The following is a 19,846-nucleotide window of genomic DNA, read 5'->3' as shown; positions in this document are numbered from 1 at the left end:
CCTCTGGTCACCAAAGGTATATGCTCCCACAATGTCCATTATGTGGCTTCATGATCCACTATTGTTGTGGGCTCAGTACTGTGGGAACACTGCATGGGTGGTCCCAGTTCCCACTGTTTGAATAGACACACCTTGTCCAGTGTTTCTCCACTGCTGCTGGATGAACCAGGTACTGGCACTGTTGGTTGCTTAACCAAGAAATCCCAGTCCTAGTGCAGGCCCATGGTGGGTAATGTGGGTTGGAAGGAAACTGGCCATGGAGCCTCAGGTTTGTTCTTACCAACTTCTGGGCAGAGTCCAGTTCCAGGTAGGCTGGCTCAGGGCCTCCATGTGTACTGGACTGAACCCTGTATCATACCTGTAGCAAGACTGAGTCAAGTTGTACTGGTGTGATGCTGGTATGCTGGAGGGTAGACTGTCTCTGACAAGGCTGGATGCAGAATCTTGGTGCTCCTGAAGCAAGTGTCTGCTGTTGTTGAATAGGGCTGTGGCCCAGTGGATGGAAACCAAGGCCTACTCAGGCCAGTCCCTGAGGTGGCTACCAGTCCACTGCTGAGCTGAACCACGTCCTGGGACCTCTAGCTTTAGAACAGGGATTTCAGAGCTGGTGTCAGCTCCCAGCTAGTGCCCAGGGGATCCTGGGGCTGCTGCTATCTCACTGGTGAGTAGGCTGCATTGGGACATAACTAGCTGATAAGCCATTCTGGTCCTAGGACTGGTGTACATGTGACAATGTTCAGGGCTATGAACCAATGGGTCCTGGCGCTAGTGGATAGAACTGGATCCTGTTGCTAGTTTTGGTGCAAAAGTGGGTGGAGACTAGGTCCAAGTTGTGTTGGGACTGGTATCACTATTTCTCTTGGTGTGGGAGTCTGGTGGTGGGGTTGGTGCTGACGAACTGATGGAGAGGCCTGAGTCACAGGTCAGGTGGACGCTAAAGGGATCTACAGTAGCCAGCCTGATTGTGAACAGGGCTGTGCCTTGCTCAGTCAGATGTTTGACCTAGGGCTTCTCAAGATTTGTGCTACCTTGTCTTGGGTAGTGCTGAATCCCACTACTGAAAAGCTAGAAGGAGGATTCCAATAAGGTCCTTGCCAGCCTCAGTGTCCTTGCCATGGGATAGCTGTCCGAAATGGCTGATGCCTGCACCTATGTCCCCAAGGTGAGGCCTAATTTCTTCCTAACTCTCTGGCATGCTCTCCAAGATCAACAGGTGTGTCTGACTCAGTCTTCTTTCAAATGACTCTTCTGTCATGGGTCTTATACTATGTGTGACCTTTAGAACTAGAGCCTCTATTTCTCAAGGTCTCTGGGTCACCTCAAGAGATATCCCACTGACTTTAAAAGCCAAACATTTAGGGGCTCATATTCTTAGTGCAGGACCCCTGGTCTCAGTAGCTTGATGTGAAGCTCACATCCCTTCCTCCTTTGGGAGAACCTCTGTAACTGGAAGGTCCTCTTGTTTGATTTTTGCCTACCCATAGTATGGGACTAGACTATACCCTGTATCAGCTATTCTTCCCTGTTTGTTGTGGTTTCTTCCTTATATTTTTAGTAATAGAGGATATTTTCTATTGGTCTTCAAGTCATTCTCATCAATAGCTGCTCTGTGAATAGTTGTAATTTTGGTGTTCCCACGTGCAGACATGAGCTCACAGTCCTTCTACAGTACTGTTTTGGCCATGCCACCCTGTATCTCTTTATGTTTGTCTATATGCCAATGTGTATGTGTGTGAGCACAGTCGCTCAATTGTGTCTGATTCTGCAAGCCCATGGACTGCAGCCTGCCCATGCCTTTATACTCCAGTAGCACACTCATTTGGAAAAGGAAATGGCAACCCACTCCAGTGTTCTTGCCTGGAGAATCCCAGAGACGGCGGAGCCTGGTGGGCTACTGTCTATGGGGTCACACAGAGTTGGACACGACTGAAGTGACTTAGCAGCAACAGCACACTCATTTGATTACCATAGCTTTAAACTGTGTTTTGGAAACAGAAAGTATTAGTGTTTTACACATTTGGAATCACTTGAAATTCCATATAAATTTTTAGTTTGAATTTTCTACTCTTGCAAAAAAAATTTTTTTTTCTTTAGATTTTGATACTGATTGCACTGAATATGTAGACTATTTTAAGTAATGTGCCTGTGTGCTAAGTCATTTCAGATGTGTTTGACTCTTTGCAACCCCATGGACTGTAGCCCACCAGGCTCCTCTCTCCATGGGATTCTCCAGGCAAGAATACTGGAGTGGGTTGCCATGCCCTCTTCCAGGGAATCTTCCAAACCTAGGGATCAAGCCATGTCTTTTATGCCTCCTACATTGGCAGGTGGTTTCTTTACCACTAGCACCACCTGGGAAAACCTATTTTAGGTATCATTGACATCTTAATAATATTAAATATCCAGCTCATGAATGTCTTGCCATTTATGTATTTCTTCTCGAATATCTTTCAGCAGTGTTTTGTAGTTTTCAGTGTGAGACTTCTTGCTTCCTTGCCTGCTGCTGCTGCTGCTGCTGAGTCGCTTAAGTCGTGTCTGATTCTGTGCGACCCCATAGATGGCAGCCCATAAGGCTCCCCCGTCCCCCGTCCAGGCAAGAACGCTGGAGTGGGTTGCCATTTCCTTCTCCAATGAATGAAAGTGAAAAGTGAAAGAGAAGTCGCTCAGTCGTGTCCGACTCTTAGCAACCCCATGGGCTGCAGCCCACCAGACTCCTCCGTCCAAGGGATTTTCCAGGCAAGAGTACTGGAGTAGGGTGCCATTGCCTCCTCCCACTTCCTTGCTTAAGTTTACTCAAATATGTTATTCTTTTTCGTGCTATTACAAGGAGAATTTTATTCTTAATTTCCTTTATGTGTTGCTCATTGATTGCACAAAAAATCAACATCTTTTCATAGTAAAAAGAAACTCTCAAAAATGGTCGGAATGTACCTGAATGTAATAAAAGTGGTTTATGACATATTTACAACTCAGATCACAATTAACATTAAAGGATTAAAAACTTTTTCTTTAAAATCTGGATCAAGACATGAGTGCAACATTCTCACCACTACTTTGTAACATGTGCTTAGTTGCTCAGTCCTGTCCAATTTGTTTTGATCTTTTGGACTGTAGCCCACCAGGCTCTTCTGTCCAGGGGAGTTTTCAAGCAAGAAATATTGGAGAGGGTTTCATTTCCTTCTCCAGGGGATCTTCCTGACGCAGGGAGTGAACCCATGTCTCCTATGTCTCTTGTGTTGCAGACAGAATCTTTACCCATTGAACCACAGGGGAAATCCCTTCTTTTGCAACATAGCACTGAAATAAAAATTCTTGTTAAATTTTTACGTTTTTCTACTTATAGACCAGGTCAAATCTGAAGTTAGATAATTTTAGTTAATTTTGCTGTCTTTAACAGTGCTTCCGATGGCAGCCAATTCCTATCCTTTCAATCTCAACTTCAGCATCACCTTTCAGGAAAGGTCTTTGCTGATTATATTACCCACAGTAGAATCCTCCCTCTTGTTTCTGTTACAGTACTCTATATCTTGTCTTATATGCACTAAATAAGACTACAAGTTCTTTATTAAAGTGTCTCTTATATATATAAGCAACAGTTAGAACTGGACATGGAACAACAGACTGGTTCCAAATAGGAAAAGGAGTACGACAAGGTTGTATATTGTCACCCTACTTATTTAACTTATATGCAGAGTACATCATGAGGAACGCTGGGCTGGAAGAAGCACAAGCTGGAATCAAGATTGCTGGGAGAAATATCAATAACCTCGGATATGCAGATGACACCACCCTTATGGAAGAAAATGAAGAGGAACTCAAAGGCCTCTTGATAAAAGTGAAAGAGGAGAGTGAAAAGGTCGGCTTGAAGCACAACATTCAGAAAACGAAGATCATGGCATCTGGTCCCATCACTTCATGGGAAATAGATGGAAAAACAGTGGAAACAGTGTCAGACTTTATTTTTTTGGGCTCCAAAATCACTGCAGATGCTGATTGCAGCCAGGAAATTAAAAGACGCTTACTCGTTGGAAGGAAAGTTATGACCAGCCTAGATAGCATATTAAAAAGCAGAGACATTACTTTGCCAACAAAGGTCCGTCTAGTCAAGGCTGTGGTTTTTCCCGTGGTCATGTATGGATGTGAGAGTTGGACTGTGAAGAAAGCTGATTGCTGAAGAATTGATGCTTTTGAACTGTGGTGCTGGAGAAGACTCTTGAGAGTCCCTTGGACTGCAAGGAGATCCAACCAGTCCATTCTAAAGGAGATCAATCCTGGGTGTTCATTGGAAGGACTGATGCTAAAGCTGAAACTCCAATACTTTGGTCACCTCATGCGAAGAGTTGACTCATTGGAAAAGAGTCTGATGCTAGGAGGGATTGGGGGTAGGAGGAGAAAGGGACGACAGAGAATGAGATGGCTGGATGGAATCACCAACTCGAAGGACATGAGTTTGAGTGAACTCCGGGAGTTGGTGATTGAAAGGGAGGCCTGGCGTGCTGTGGTTCATGGGGTAGCAAAGAGTCGGACACGACTAAGCGACTGAACTGAACTGAACTTAACTGAACTGATATTGTCCTACTCCATCTTAAGAATACAAATTCCATGCATGAAGGAAATTTTACATGCTATTTTCTCCTGTTTTATTAATTGCTGTATCTTAACCCATAGTATAGTTTGTGTGAAATGTAGGTATTCTACATTAAAATAAAGTTAATAATGGGATAAAATTTGTTATTATACCTGATTTGGTGATTAAATTTTTCTATATTTGATCAAACATCGAGGCAGTATAAATTGAGCTCTCAATAAAAAGAGAAAAATTTTCTATAGCAAAAGGGGAAATACATGATGAATTAATCTTCACTTAAACAAAATGATTGGGTCGATATTTTGTTCTTGACTGGCAGTAGTCTTAATATGGTTCACAAATTTTTTTTTCCATGTTTCATGTTTCTGACCCTAATTAATTCTGTGATGGTCCAATAGTATCTTTACATACAGATGCATTAATAAAATTCAGTTGAAAATCCCAGCGAATTTAATTAAGCAAGAATCAGTCTTGGACACATTCCAAGTCTAAGATAATGATAAATGTGGCTATAAGGGATAAAAAGTCCAGTGTTCTTTGATCGTATTGAGGAAAAGGAGTCGATAGTCTTTTAAGAACTGATATAGATTTCTCAGGAAGATCTTTCATAGACTTAAAGCAATACATAAAAACAACAACAGCAGCAGTAACACAAGGAAGCCTCTCAAAATTGCAAGGCAACTAGTCTGGCTCCACTAACATGGTAGAATCAGATGGGGCTAAAGAATCAAGGTGAAAAGACAGCCTTCAGAATGGGAGAAAATAATAGCAAATGAATCAACTGACAAAGAATTAATGTCCAAAATATACAAGCAGCTCCTGCAGCTCAATTCTAGAAAAATAAACGACCCAATCATAAAATGGGCCAAAGAACTAAACAGACATTTTTCCAAAGAAGACATAAAGATGGCTAACAAACACATGAAAAAATGCTCAACATCCCTCATAATCAGAGAAATGCAAATCAAAACCACAATGAGATACCATTTCACACCAGTCAGAATGGCTGGTATCCAAAAGTCTACATGCAATAAATGCTGGAGAGGGTATGGAGAAAAGGGAACCCTCTTACACTGTTGGTGGGAATGCAAACTAGTACAGCCACTATGGAGAACAGTGTGAAGATTCCTCAAAAAACTGGAAATAGAGCTGCCTTACGACCCAGCAATCGCACTCCTGGGCAAACACACCGAGGAAACCAGAATTGAAAGAAACACGTGTACTCCAATATTCATCGCAGCACTGTTTATAATAGCGAGGACATGGAAACAACCTAGATGTCCATCTACAGACGAATGGATAAGAAAACTTTGGTACATATACACAATGAAGTATTATTCAGCCATCAAAAAGAATACATTTGAATCAGTTCTAATGAGGTGGATGAAATTGGAGCCTATTATACAGAGTGAAGTAATCCAGAAAGAAAAACACCAGTACAGTATACTAACACATATATATGGAATTTAGAAAGATGGTTACCTTAACCCTGTATACAAGACAGCAAAAGAGACACAGATGTATAGAACAGTCTTTGGGACTCTGTGGGAGAGGGTGAGGGTGGGATGGTTTGGGAGAATGGCATTGAAACATGTATATTACCATATGTGAAATGAATCACCAGTCCAGTCTCGACACATGATACACGATGCTCGGGGCTGGTGTACGGGGATGACGCAGAGGGAGGATATGGGGAGGAGGGAGGTGGGAGGGGAGTTCAAGAAGGGGAACACATGTACAACCGGGGTGGATTCATGTCAGTGTATGGCAAAACCAACCAATATAATATTGTAATTAGCCTCCAATAAATAAAATAAAATACCCCCCCCCAAAAAAGAAATAAGTGGTATTTTTTAAAATTTTATTTTGAAGTTAATAGGAAAAGTAGTTACTTAAGACAAATTTCCCTGGAAATGGCTAGCTTCTATCTTTATATGTAAACCTAGTGTTTGCTTGTCTTTTGGATCAATTTCTCTAATATAATAATTTTTTTTTAATTTTGTGTGCACTGTGGAATTTCTTTTAAACTATTTTAATGCAGATAAAAACAGTATTTCAAATAATCTGAAAACACCATAGAATAAATGACCAGACAAATAAAAAGAAAATATTTCTTCATGTAATAATGCAGGCTTTCAATCTATGTTGTCCTACTGGATGCAAGAATTCCAGGATTTTATGAGTAACTTAAAAAGTCTTTCTTCAGAGTATGAGAAAGCTTCCACAAGGTAAGATAAGTAGTGAATAGTGGGAACCAGGGTTCACAATTGTGTGGCTTTCTTTACAATGCAAGGAGCTAAATCATTATGAAATATATCAAACTTAGGTTCTGATTCTAGTTTTATCACTTAAAAATGTGTGCCCTTGAGAAAATTAATGATATATTATGAACCTCATTTTCATCAGTTATGGAATGGTAATAAGTAATTACAGTACTTGTTATTGTAAATACTAATTATGATACATTAAATCATAAGAGCATGATTGGAATCTACTAAAACTATTTTGAGCACTTGAGTGATATAATCTGAACAAGATGTAAAGAGTATAATTTGAACTGTTTCAGGAAAGCAAGTTGTTGGAGGGCAGAATAAAAGTGGAAAGACTTGCCAGGAAGCTAGTGCTGTGGGCTAGAAAGGAAATGGGGAGATAGGAAATGATCAAATTTGTGAAACAATATGCAAGTAGAGACAACAGGATTTGTTAAAGGGAGAAAGTTGTAATATGAGTGCAAAAATGGAGTGATGAACACTGTGAGAGTTTTTGAAGGAGGTATCAATAATGAGGAAAACCTTCAAAAAGTTTTGTTATATATACTAAATAGATATCCAGATCCAGATATCCAAAGTTGGAGATATTGCTCATACAAGTGTCAACAAAAGGGTGGAGGTAGGACCTGGAGACACAACATTGGATGACATCAGCATTTATAGGGCAGGAAACTGGAGACATCGAAATACAGACACACAGAAAGTCTTCTCAGTAAATTCTAACACAATCTGACAGTGACCCTATCTTCATAGACTAATCTACCAACAGGGAACATGTGTATCAGTTTAGCTAGTCTCAAGTATTATCCATATTGACTTTATAAATGCTATTTTAGAAATTTGCATAAAGCCTGGTAGGCTGCAGTCCGTGGGGTCGCTAAGGGTCGGACACGACTGAGCGACTTCACTTTCACACATTGGAGAAGGAAATGGCAGCCCACTCCAGTGTTCTTGCCTGGAGAATCCCAGGGATGGGGGAGCCTGGTGGGCTTCCGTCTATGGGGTCACACAGAGTCGGATACGACTGAAGTGACTTAGCAGCAGCAGCATTTCCTTTAAAACTCAATAAAGCACTTCTATTCCTGGTAAGAATTCTCTGATTCCGGTTTAATTGTGATATTCTTACACTGTGATACTTAGCATTGTGTCAGTATTCTTATAGCACTTAAGAAACTGATCTGGAATTTTCTGATACTTATCATTGAGTGTAGGGAACTATGACTTAATCAACTAGGGTATCACAATGTTGTCTATGACTTACTGTACACAAATAGATATTCCATGCACCTTCTTTCATTTGAATGTATAAATGGAAAGCAAAATTTAAGTCTGTTTTAAAAGCTTTCCCCCTTGTTTTCTAGGTAAACTGCTTCATAATATGTGAAGTCAGCTACTGTCCAGAATAGATAGAATCAAGGAACAATGTAACTTGCTTTGTTCTCCTGGGCCTCACACAGAATCCAAAAGAACAGAAAGTCCTTTTATTATGTTCTTGCTTTTCTACATTTTGACAGTGGTGGGCAACCTGCTCATTATCGTGACTATAACTTTCAGTAAGACCCTGAACTCACCAATGTATTTTTTTCTTGCTTGCTTGTCATTTATGGGTGTCACTTATTCCTACTGTATTACACCCAGATTGATATCAGACTTTTTCTTTGCGGAAAATATCTTTTGAATATTGCATGATTCAGCTGTTTATACAGCACATTTTTGGTGGATCAGAGGTCTTTCTTCTTTTAGCAATGGCCTATCACCCCTATGTGGCCATCTGCAAGCCCTTGCATTATTTGTTGATCATGAGACAGAGGGTGTGTGATGTTCTGCTGGTGCTGTCCTGCACAGGAGGTTTTCTGCACTCAGTAATTCAACTTAGCACTATTTACAGGCTCCCATCCTGTGGCCCCAATGTCATCGATCACTTTGTGTGTGACATGTACCCTCTACTGAAACTCGTCTGTACTGACACCTATATCATTGGCATCTTAGTTGTGGCCAATGGAGGACTGATCTGCTCTGTAGTGTTTCTGCTCTTACTCATCTCCTGTGGAGTCATCCTGCACTCTCTGAAGAACCTGAGTCAGGAAGGGAGGCAGAAAGCCCTCCAGACCTTGGTTCCCACATCACTGTGGTTGTCTGCTTCTTTGTTCCTTGTATTTTCGTATATGCAAGGCCCTCTACCACCTTCTCTATTGACAAATCACTAAGTGTGTTTTATACAATCATAACCCCTATGCTGAATCCATTAATTTACAGTCTAAGAAATTCTGAGATGACAAATGAAATAAAGAAGCTCTGGAGAAAAAAAGGTAGATCAAGTATTAAATAAAATGAACTATTCCTCATGAAAAATTAACATTACAGCCAGTCCTTAGAATGTAAGTCTTCATGAATCTGATGCAAATTTTCTTTTTTTCTCAAACAATTAAGTTAATTATAATTAAAGAATGAACTATATGTTCTTGCTCTCTGTGACAGTTTCCCTACTAGAATGTAAACTGTATGATGGATGGCTTATCACTGAACCTAGAAAATCATAGTAAGTAGTCAGTAAAGAACTTATAATTAATTAGATAATAAAATTTTATAGAATTACACTAATTTTAAGTAATTTTTGTATTTACTTTCATATTCTTAGTTTGATTTTATGTCAGAATCTTGCGTCTTTTCTTATTATACTGATTAAAATATTTATATGTAGGCTGTTCTCTGTATTCAATTTCATTTGCTTTACTGATGAAATTTTAATGTCATATTTTAAGTTTTAAAATAAAAATTTAAAGTATGATGTGTAAGAAACTTTAGAACTCATGAAAATGGAATAGTGCAAAATAAAATCCTATGCTTGCCACACCGGAGTCTTTCACTCCTTTCATATCTAGTCACTATACTGCTCCAGTCACTCCTGAGATTCTTCAACAAATAATAATACAAATGCAAACACGATTTCATATATGTGTGTGTTCATGTCTCTGTGTATAAATTTTCTGTTTTACTTCTGAGCCTCCAGAAGATCTTTACATGACAGATGATGTACAGCTGACTCATTCTACTTTCATCGTACTGCTTAACTTCATAAAAAAACACTAAAATCTAGGTATCCAGTCATCTTCAGATTTTTCCCATAATTTTCTATGATGTATAACTCTACAATGAAATCTTTTTGAGATTTTGTAAGTATGAATCCTAGAAGTGGAATTGTTAGTTCATTTGGCATGTGTATTCAAAATGCTGATGCTCATAGTTATTGCCAAAATGTCATCCACATGCTTATACCAAACCCACCACTCCCCTAATTCTGGAAAATGCATTTTAACACTTCTGAATAACCAGGGTTATCAAACTTGTGTGTATCTGACATCTGACTGGCTTCCCAAGTGGCTCAGTGATAAAGGATCTGCCTTTCAAAACAGGAGATGCAGGAGACCTGGGTTTGATTCTTGGGCTGGGAAGATCCCCTGGAAGAGGAAATGGCAATCCACTCCAGTACTCTTGCCTGGAAAAATACCATGAACAGAGGAGCCTGGCAGGCTGCAATCCATGGGGTTGCAAAGAGTAGGACGTGACTGGGCACACATGCAAACACACACATCTGATGAAAGGAGTTATGCTTCACTTGTGTACTTTAATCATAAATATGTAAATATAATTGAATTTTGGCATCTCTTTAACTGTTTAAAGTTATTTCTTTTCTTCATCAATTACTTATTAATGAATATTATATATTTTATTTGATTGCTGATATTTTCTACACTGATTTTTACAATTTAGTTATATATTAAAGAAATTATACCTTTTACCATGTATTTGTAATTATTGCATTTCTATCTTGTGATTATTCTTGATGTATTTATACTGTGCAGAATATTTTGGTCCTCTAGAAATATTTGCACATTTGCACAGTCAAATCTATCAATATTTTCTTTGGATTTTATGCCTTGTTTAGAAATAGTTTTCCTATTTCAATGTTACCAAAATAATGTTCCACAGTTTTGAACACAATTTTTGAAGTCTTCTTCTTGTTTTATGTTTTTCATTTCAGTTTTTGAACCATCTGCACATTAATTGTATATAAGGAGTTAAATAGTGACCAAATTTTAATTATTTTTGTGGATGGCTATTTTTATCAAAGCATAATTATTTTCCCAATGTCTTTGATATTCCAACTTTATATTCTAAAATAGAGTATGTGTTTGAATCCAGTTCAAGTTACTATTATTATCCATTAATCTCTATTCATGTGCTATTTAACATGATGTAATGTATTTGATTTAAAATATACTTTGAGAGCTAATTAGGTTAAGACTTCTCCATTACTATTCTTTAACAAAACTATGTCTACTCTTGCATGTTTATATTTTAAAATTGAATTTAAATAAGCTAATCTAAGGAAAACTAAATTTAGTTAGTGTTTTCTATGAAAATTGCTTGACAAAATTTTTTTGCCTTTGAAGAATTGAGAATTCTTACATACTGGATCTGTCTTTTCACTTGTCTTCTTTTATGTTCATACAGATCTAGTTTGTTTCATTGTAAATGTAGTCATTCTTATGTTTAGATGATATTATAAATAGTATTGACCTTAATTACATTTTCTAAGTCTCTGTTATTTAATAAAGGAAATATTTTTGTTTTTCATCTTTACATAGTACATAATTTTCACAGGACATCATTCATCGTTTTAGTCTACATCCTGAAGGTTTTGACAAAATACATACAGTTGTGTAATCACCATCATTTATCAATATGCAGAATTTTTCTTCATCATGAATATACCCTACATTCATGGACGTGACACATTGCCTTCTGTGGCTGTCACCAATCCAGTGGTGAGTGGAGCAGTGTCCTAGACAATCTATCTGGGCCTAGGGTCCTCATCTGGCTTTGGCCCACAGATGGACAGAGATGAGCCCGCATTGTCCCAGGTTGGTACCCTGGCGGATGAGGATGGTCCTGGTGCTGGCTAACTGGTGTCTGTTCTTGGGTCTCATCTCAGCTATGGGTTCAAGGAGTTCTATGATAGCCAGTCTGTTGGTGCATGGCTATGTTCTTGCCCAGCTAGCTGCTTGGCCTGGAGCTTCCTAAGGTTTGTTCTGCCTGACTGCTGGCTGGGCCTGCCCCCAGCACTATAAAGACAGAGGGAGGATCTCTGTATGGTATTTACCATTAGCAGTGTTCTTTTTATGGGCTATCTCCACCAAATTGGTGCTGCCAACATCTATATCCCCAATATGAATCCCAACTTCCTCTTAGCCCTCTGGGAAGGTCTTCAAGCACATCTGACTCAGTCTCCATTCAAATAGATATTTCTGAAAGAGGTCTTGTCTGTGTGTGACCTTTAAATCTGGAGTCTCTATATCCCAAGTCCTCTGGTTCTCACCAAAGTTAACCCCACTGGCTTTCAATGTCAAATGTTTTGGGTGCTTATCTTCCTAGTGCAGGACCTCTCGTATGAGTACCTTAATATGGGGCTCAGAGCCATCTGTTCCTTTGGGGAGCCTCTTCAACTGGATTATCCTCTCATTTTTGTATTGCCTACCCAAAATATGGGAGTTGCCTATACACTGTATTTGGCACTCCTACCTAACCTGCAATGGCCCTTTTATATCTTTATTAATAGTGGAAAATTTCTGCCACTCACTGAGTCCAAAAATGGACCATTTTTGACCATTCTCAAAAATGGTCACTCTGTAAATAGTCAGAATTTCAATGTTGCCATGGGAGGACATGAATCCAGGGTCTTTCTATTGTACCACCTTTGCTACTCCACCCTAAATATCTGTCTTTTGTTTAGTAGTATCTTTGCATAGGGACTTCCCTGGTGGCTCAGAGAATTTGCTTGCAATGCGGGAGACCTGGGTTCAATCCCTAGTGTGGGAAGATCCCCTGGAGGAGGGCATGCCAACCCACTCCAGTGTTCTTGCTGGAGAATTCCCATGGAAAGAGGAGTCCATTGGGTTACAAACAAGCTGGACACAACTGCACAGCATACCTCTTTACATACAGATATATTTTTAAAATTTAATGGAAAGTCCTAATGAATTTAATTAAGAAATAATCAATATTGGATACATTCCAGTTCTAAGACAAAATGTTAAATGTGGTTAGAAGGGATAAAAGTGATCTTTGTTTCTTTTAGGAAAATAGATGATGTTCTTTTAGGAACTGATATAAAAGTTTCAGGAGGTCCTTTGTTAGGCTTAAAATATTGCACTAAAATATGTGAAGGACAGCCGGAGAATTTTTCTCAAAATCTTAAGTCAACTAGTTTGGATGTACCAATGTGACAGAGCGAGAAGTGTTAAGCAGTTCACTGAAATTTTTCTATCTTGAAGTTAAGAAAAAATTTACTAGAAACAAATTTTCCTGGAAATAGTTGTTCTTCCTATATAAACCTAGAATTTGCATAGCCTTTTGAGAAATTATCTTAACATGGTAAACTTTTATTTTTTGGGTACTGTGGAATTTCTTTTAAACAATCTAAAGTTCAAATAAAAACATTCTTCTGAATAAATGGAAGAATCCATTGAAGAAATGAACAGACAGCCGAATGAAATCAAACATATTCTGAGGTAATATTGCAACTTTTTGCCCTCTTTTGTCATATTGGATTAAAGAAAAATATCAAGGTCTTTAGGAATGATTTAAAAACTTTTCCTTCTGGTTTTGAATACGCTCCAATAAGGTAAGACTAACAGTAAATATTGGGAAACATGATTCACAATTATGGACTTTATTATGCAAGAATTTAAGCTGCTTTGAAAGATATTAAACTTAGTTTCCAATTCTTGTTTTATCATGCAGAAATATGTACCCTTAGGAAAATTAAAGGAGTATTCTTAGCCTTATCTTCATCAACTGGGAAAATATGATTATGCGTTTGTTATTATAAATATTAATTGTTATACATAAATTTGAAAGAATAAGAATTTTGAGCAGTTGAGTGGTATAACTGGAACAAGATTTAAAGAATATAATCTGAGCTGCTTCAAGAGAACAAATTGATGGACAACCCTCCCCACCCACCCCCCATAAAAAAAATGGAGAAAAGTGGCAGGAGGTTACTGTTCTGTACCAGGAAAAATGAGGGGAAGAGAACGATTACATTTGTGATATATTTTGAAAGTATAATCAACTATATTTGATTATCAGTTATCAGTAAATAATATGAGAGCAAAAAGAGAATGATAACACTGTGCAAAGCTTTGCCTGAACAATTACATTGAAGGGTGGTGCCTTTTAGCAAGATGGGGGACATCTTTTATATTGTGGAAAATTTTGTGTTATATATACTAAATTGATGTCTAACTGTAAATACTCAAAATTGGGAGTGCTGCTTATGTTAAAATGAGGATAGAGATGGGGCTAGAGACACAAAATTGGACTGCCTCAGTATTCATTGTTTAGGAAGAATATATAGCTAGAAACTCTAAGAAAGAAATCCTAGGCAGTTTTGAGATAATTCTGGGCAGTGACTTTATATTCATAGTTTGATCAACTCACAAGGAATATGTTAGCTTAAGTGGGCTTCTAGTGTTGTACTTTTGTGACGTTATAAATGATATACTTTTCCTGCAATTCCTTTCCCATCTCTTTTGGTTATTTCACTTTCTTTTTTTTTTTTTTTTTAATTTTTATTTTTATTGGAGGCTATTTTACAATATTATATTGGTTGGTTTTGCCATACACTGACATGAATCCGCCCCAGGTGTACATGAGTTCCCCCTCCCGAACCCCGCTCCCACCTCCCTCCTCCCCTTATCCTCCCTCTGGGTCATCCCCGCATACCAGCCCCGAGCATCCTGTAACATGCATCGACCCTGAACTGGCGATTCGTTTCACATATGATGTTATACATGTTTCAGTGCCATTCTCCCAAACCATAACACCCTCACCCTCTCCCACAGAGTCCCAAAGACTGTTCTATACATCTGTGTCTCTTTTGCTGTCTCGTATACAGGGTTATCATTTGCATCTTTCTAAATTCCATATAAATGCGTTAGTATATTGTATTGGTGTTTTTCTTTCTGGCTTACTTTACTCTGTATAGTAGGCTCTAGTTTCATCCACCTGCTTCTTCTCGGAAGACTTCTCTGATTCTAGTCTGACTGATATATTTCTCCTCTGTGATATTTAGCATTGTGAGAGTATCTTTATCGTGGAACCTATTATGTGTGTCTGCAATTTTCTGATTCCTCATTCTGTGTCATATCACTGACTCTAAGGAACTATAAGTGATTCAACTTGGGCATCACAATGTCTGTGACCCATTGGACACAAGCAGATTCTCTATGCACATTTTTTAATTGAAAGGATAAATAGAAGACAGAATTTTAGTACATTTAAAACTTTTCTCCTTTGTTTTGTATGTAAACTTCTTCTAATATGTGAAGTCAGCTCCTGTCCAGAATAGATGGAACCAAGAAATAATGTACCTTACTTTGTCCTCCTGGACCTCACACAGAATCCAAAGGAGCAGAAAATCCTTTTTGTTATATTCTTGCTTTTCTACATTTTGACAGTGGTGGGCAACCTGCTCTTTATTGTGACGACAACTGTCAGTAAGACCCTGAACTCACCGCTGTATTTTTTTCTTGCCAGCTTATCATTCATTGATGTCACTTATTCCTCTTCTATAACCCCCAGACTGATTTCAGTCTTGCTCTTTGGGGAAAATATCATTACCTTTGAATCTTGTATGACTCAGATGTTTATAGATCATTTTTTGGTGGATCTGAGGTCTTCCTTCTGCTGGTGATGGCCTATGACCGCTATGTGACCATCTGCAAGCCCTTGCATTATTTGGTGATCATGAGGCAGAGGGTGTGTGCTGTTCTGCTGGTGGTGTCCTGGGTTGGAGGTTTTTTGCACTCAATAATTCAACTTAGCACTGTTTATGGGCTCCCATTCTGTGGCCCCAATGTCATTGATCACTTTATGTGTGACATGTACCCCTTATTGAAACTCGTCTGTACTGACACCTGTCATTGGCATCTTAGTGCTGGCCAATGGAGGACTGATCTGCTTTATAATCTTTCTGCTCTTACTCATCTCCTATGGAGTCATCCTGCACTCTCTGAAGAACCTGAGTCAGGAAGGGAGGCAGAAAGCCCTCCAGACCTGTGGTTCCCACATCACTGTGGTTGTCTGCTTCTTTGTTCCCCATATTTTCACATATTTAAGACCAGCTACAACCTTCCCAATTGACAAATCATTGAGTGTGTTTTATACAGTCATAACCCCCATGCTGAACCCATTAATCTACAGTCTAAGGAATTCTGAGATGACTAATGCTATGAAGAAACTCTGGAGAAAAAAATCAAATCAAATCAAATTAGTTCATTACCCATAATGATTTCAGTAACTTAGCAAGAGGGCCAATCTTCAGAAAGTAAAAGTCTTCATAAATCTGATTAAATCTGTCCTCCTCTCTCAAGGAATTAAGTTAATTATAAATAAGTAATGAACTACACATTCATACTTTCATTGACAATTTCTTTGCTCATATGTAAACTGTATAACATCTTGTGTACCACTGTGTCTAAATAGGTGGGACATTTACAATAGAAAGGTGTTTACATTTACAATAGAGAGCAATGAAAATTATGTAGCAAAAGAGTTAATTAACTATTTATGGGGTTACTCTAATTTTAAATTCATATCCAAGTTTGCTTTTATTGCTTTTTCATTATTAGTTTTATTTCACATCAAAATTTTGCATATATTTTTTATTGTACTTGCTAAAATATTTAATTCTGTATAGATCATCATTACTCAATTTCATTCGCTTTACACATATAACTAAATATGATAATTTAATTTTTAAATAATTTAAATATGATGAGTATTTTAAGAAGTATTAAAAATAGAAGCCAAGCAAACTATAATAGTGTAGAATACACCTCTTACCAATTCCACACCCAATGTCCCTCAGTTCCCCCAGTTTCAGTCACTGTACACTGTTTCTGAGATTCTTCAAATAATAATTTTTCAAATAAATGCATATTTTCATATTTGAATGTGTTCACTTAGCTCTGTATAAAATTTGTATTTATCTTCTCAGCCTTTGGAATATATTCTATATAGACATGCCAGTCTATATAGATCTAAGTCATTCTAGTTTCACGATCCTGCTTAACTTCTTTATACTGGATCATGGCCGACTCTTTGTGACCCTCCGGAGTATACAGTCCATGGAATTCTCCGAGCCAGAATGTTGGAGTGGGTAGCCATTCCCTTCTCCAGGGGATTTTCCCAACCCAGGCATTGAACCCAGGTCTTCCACATTGCAGGCAAATTCTTTACCACCTGAGCCACCAGGGAAGACCAACTTCTTTATAAAGATACACTAAAATTTAGGTATTAAGTCCTTTTCAGGTTTTGCAATACAGTCTTTTTGATATTTTGTAAATATGAATCCTAAAAGTGGAATTGTTTATTTAACTGACATATATGTCTGCAATATTTATATTTGTGCATGCAGGCTAAGTTGTTTCGGTCATGTCTGACTCTGATACTCTAAGGACTGTAGTCCTCCAGGCTCCTCTATCCATGGACCTGGAGGAGCAAGACAAGCAAGAATACAGGAGTGGGTGGCCACTCGCTTCTCCAGGGTATCTTCCTGATCCAGGTGTGAAACTTGTGTCTTTTATGTCTCCAGCAATGGCAGGCAAGGTCTTCACCACTAGCACCACCATTTATGTTGATAAATGGCTAAAATGTTATCCATGAAATTTTATCACACTCACTGCTCCTCTAATTCTGAAAAATTGTTTGACCACATTCTTAAAAAACACTGCTTGGAAAACATTTGTGGTATTTGAAAATCATATTAAATAAATTGTGTTTTATTTACATACTTTAATTATAAATATATATGAAATTGAATTTGGACATTTATTCACGCGTTTACAGTGGTTTGTATTCCTTTTTAATGTACTGCTTATTAATGAATATCACATTTTATTTCCATTGCTGATGTTTTCCAAATTGATCTTAATGATTTAGTTATATACTAAGGAAATTAGCAACAACAGACCAGTTCCAAATCAAGAAAGGAGTACACCAAGGGTGTATGTTGTCACTCTATTTATTTAAATTATATGAAGAATAAATCATGCAAAATGCTGGGCTGGATGAAGCACAAGCTGGAATCACGATTGCTGGGAGAAATAGCAATAACCTCAGATACACAGATGACACCACCCTTAGGGCAGAAAGAGAAAAAAAAAACTAAAGAACCTCTTGATGAAAGTGATAGAGGAGAGTGAAAAAGTTGGCTTAAAATTCAACATTCAAAAATCTAAGATCATGGCATCTGGTCTCATCACTTCATGGCAAATAAATGGGTAAACAGTGGAAACAGTGAGAGACTTTATTTTCTAGGGCTCCAAAATCACTGCAGATGGTGACTACAGCCATGAAATTAAGAGATGTTTGCTCTTGGAAGAAAAGCTATGACCAACATAAACAGCATATTAAAAAGCAGAGACATTACTTTGCCAACAAGGGTCTGCCCAGTCAAGGCTATGGTTTTTCCAGTGATCATGTATGGATGTGAGTGTTGGACTATAAAGAAAGCTGAGGGCTGAAGAATTGATGCTTTTGAACTGTAGTGTTGGAGAAGACTCTTGAGAGTCCCTTGGACTGCAGAGAGATCCAACCAGTCCATCCTAAAGGAGATGAGTCCTGGGTGTTCATTGGAAGGACTGATGTTGAAGATGAAACTGCAATACTTTGGCCACCTGATGTGAAGAGCTGACTCATTTGAAAAAACCCTGTTGCTGGGAAAGATTGAAGGCAGGAGAAGAAGGGGATGACAGAGGATGAGATGGTTGGATGGCATCACCGACTCAGCTTTTTACAGAGCACTGATTTGGTGGTGCTGAGATTTTACACATGGTGGTCATGGCGTATGACTGCTACGTGGGCATCTGCAAACCCTTGCATTATTTGACAATCATGAATCAGCAGTTGTGTATTCTGCTGTTGCTGTTGGCCTGGATTGGTGGATTTTTACATGGTGTATTTCATCCTCTCCTGTTTACAACCTTCCTTTCTGTGTCCCAATGTCATTGACCACTTCAGGTGTGACAGTCACCCTTTGTTCAAACTTGCCTTTCCTGGCACCCATGTTTTTGCCCTCACAGTGCTGGGCAACGATGGGACAATTGGTGTGGTCCACTTTACACTCTTTCTTTTCTCCTAGGGGGTCACCCTGCACTCCCTAAAGAATCTTATTCAGGAAGGAAGGCAGAAAGCCTTGTCCACCAGCGGCTCCCACATCACCGTGCTCGTTCTCTCCTTTGTGCCCTGTGTTTTTATGTATGTGAGACCTCTTTCCACCTTAAAGTGAACTCGCTCAGTCGTGCCCTCACTTTGCAACCCCAAAGGCTATAGCCTGCCAGGCACTCCTGTCCATGGGATTTTCCAGGCAAGAATACTGGAGTGGGTTGCTATTTCCTTCCACTGTACTCACTGATAATTTCTTGGCCATGTTTTATACCATTATCACCCCTATGTTGAATCCTCTAATCTGTGCTGTGAGAAATGGTGAGATGAAAAGTGCCATGAGAAAGCTCTGGACCAGAAAAAGAAAATGAGACAGCAGGGAAACATATGATGCATTTTCAAGGAAGAATTATTCTTTCCAGGAAAGTCTTGTGTGATATTTTAAGTGTATTAAGTTTCTACTCAGCATAATATCTTAAGCATGAGGAAAATATTTATATGTGAATAATTCCAATGAACAAAACACATCCATACCTACAAGATTTTCATGATTTTCTAGTGCAAAGTATATATTTTATTTGAAATACATTTTTAAGATTGCTACCTTTTCTTATGAAAATGTGCATAGTTCTGGATACAAAATGTCACTATTAATACTATAGATTTGTGTTCTGTATAATGAGTTAAACTGTATTTAATACTATGGATTTTTTTTAGGTAGTAGGATGTTTTCTAATGTTTCTCTCTCATATAATGT

General features: G+C 38.3%; 3 pseudogenes; all 3 read left to right on the top strand.

The window, feature by feature from the left end:
- The first annotated feature begins 1,132 nt into the window (after positions 1–1,132).
- On the top strand, positions 1,133–9,187 carry LOC129557413 (olfactory receptor 4A47-like; annotated as a pseudogene).
- A 6,084-nt stretch (positions 9,188–15,271) lies between these two features.
- LOC129557412 (olfactory receptor 4A47-like) lies at positions 15,272–16,140 on the top strand (annotated as a pseudogene).
- Positions 16,141–18,696: 2,556 nt separating this feature from the next.
- LOC129557411 (olfactory receptor 4A47-like) lies at positions 18,697–19,213 on the top strand (annotated as a pseudogene).
- The last annotated feature ends 633 nt before the right edge of the window (positions 19,214–19,846 follow it).

The sequence above is a fragment of the Moschus berezovskii genome, chromosome 7 (genome assembly GCF_049115385.1).
Source record: "Moschus berezovskii isolate FMDL1 chromosome 7, NW_MosBer_1.0, whole genome shotgun sequence".
Classification (NCBI taxonomy): Eukaryota; Metazoa; Chordata; class Mammalia; order Artiodactyla; family Moschidae; genus Moschus; species Moschus berezovskii.
This window is presented reverse-complemented; position numbering and strand designations above follow the sequence as displayed.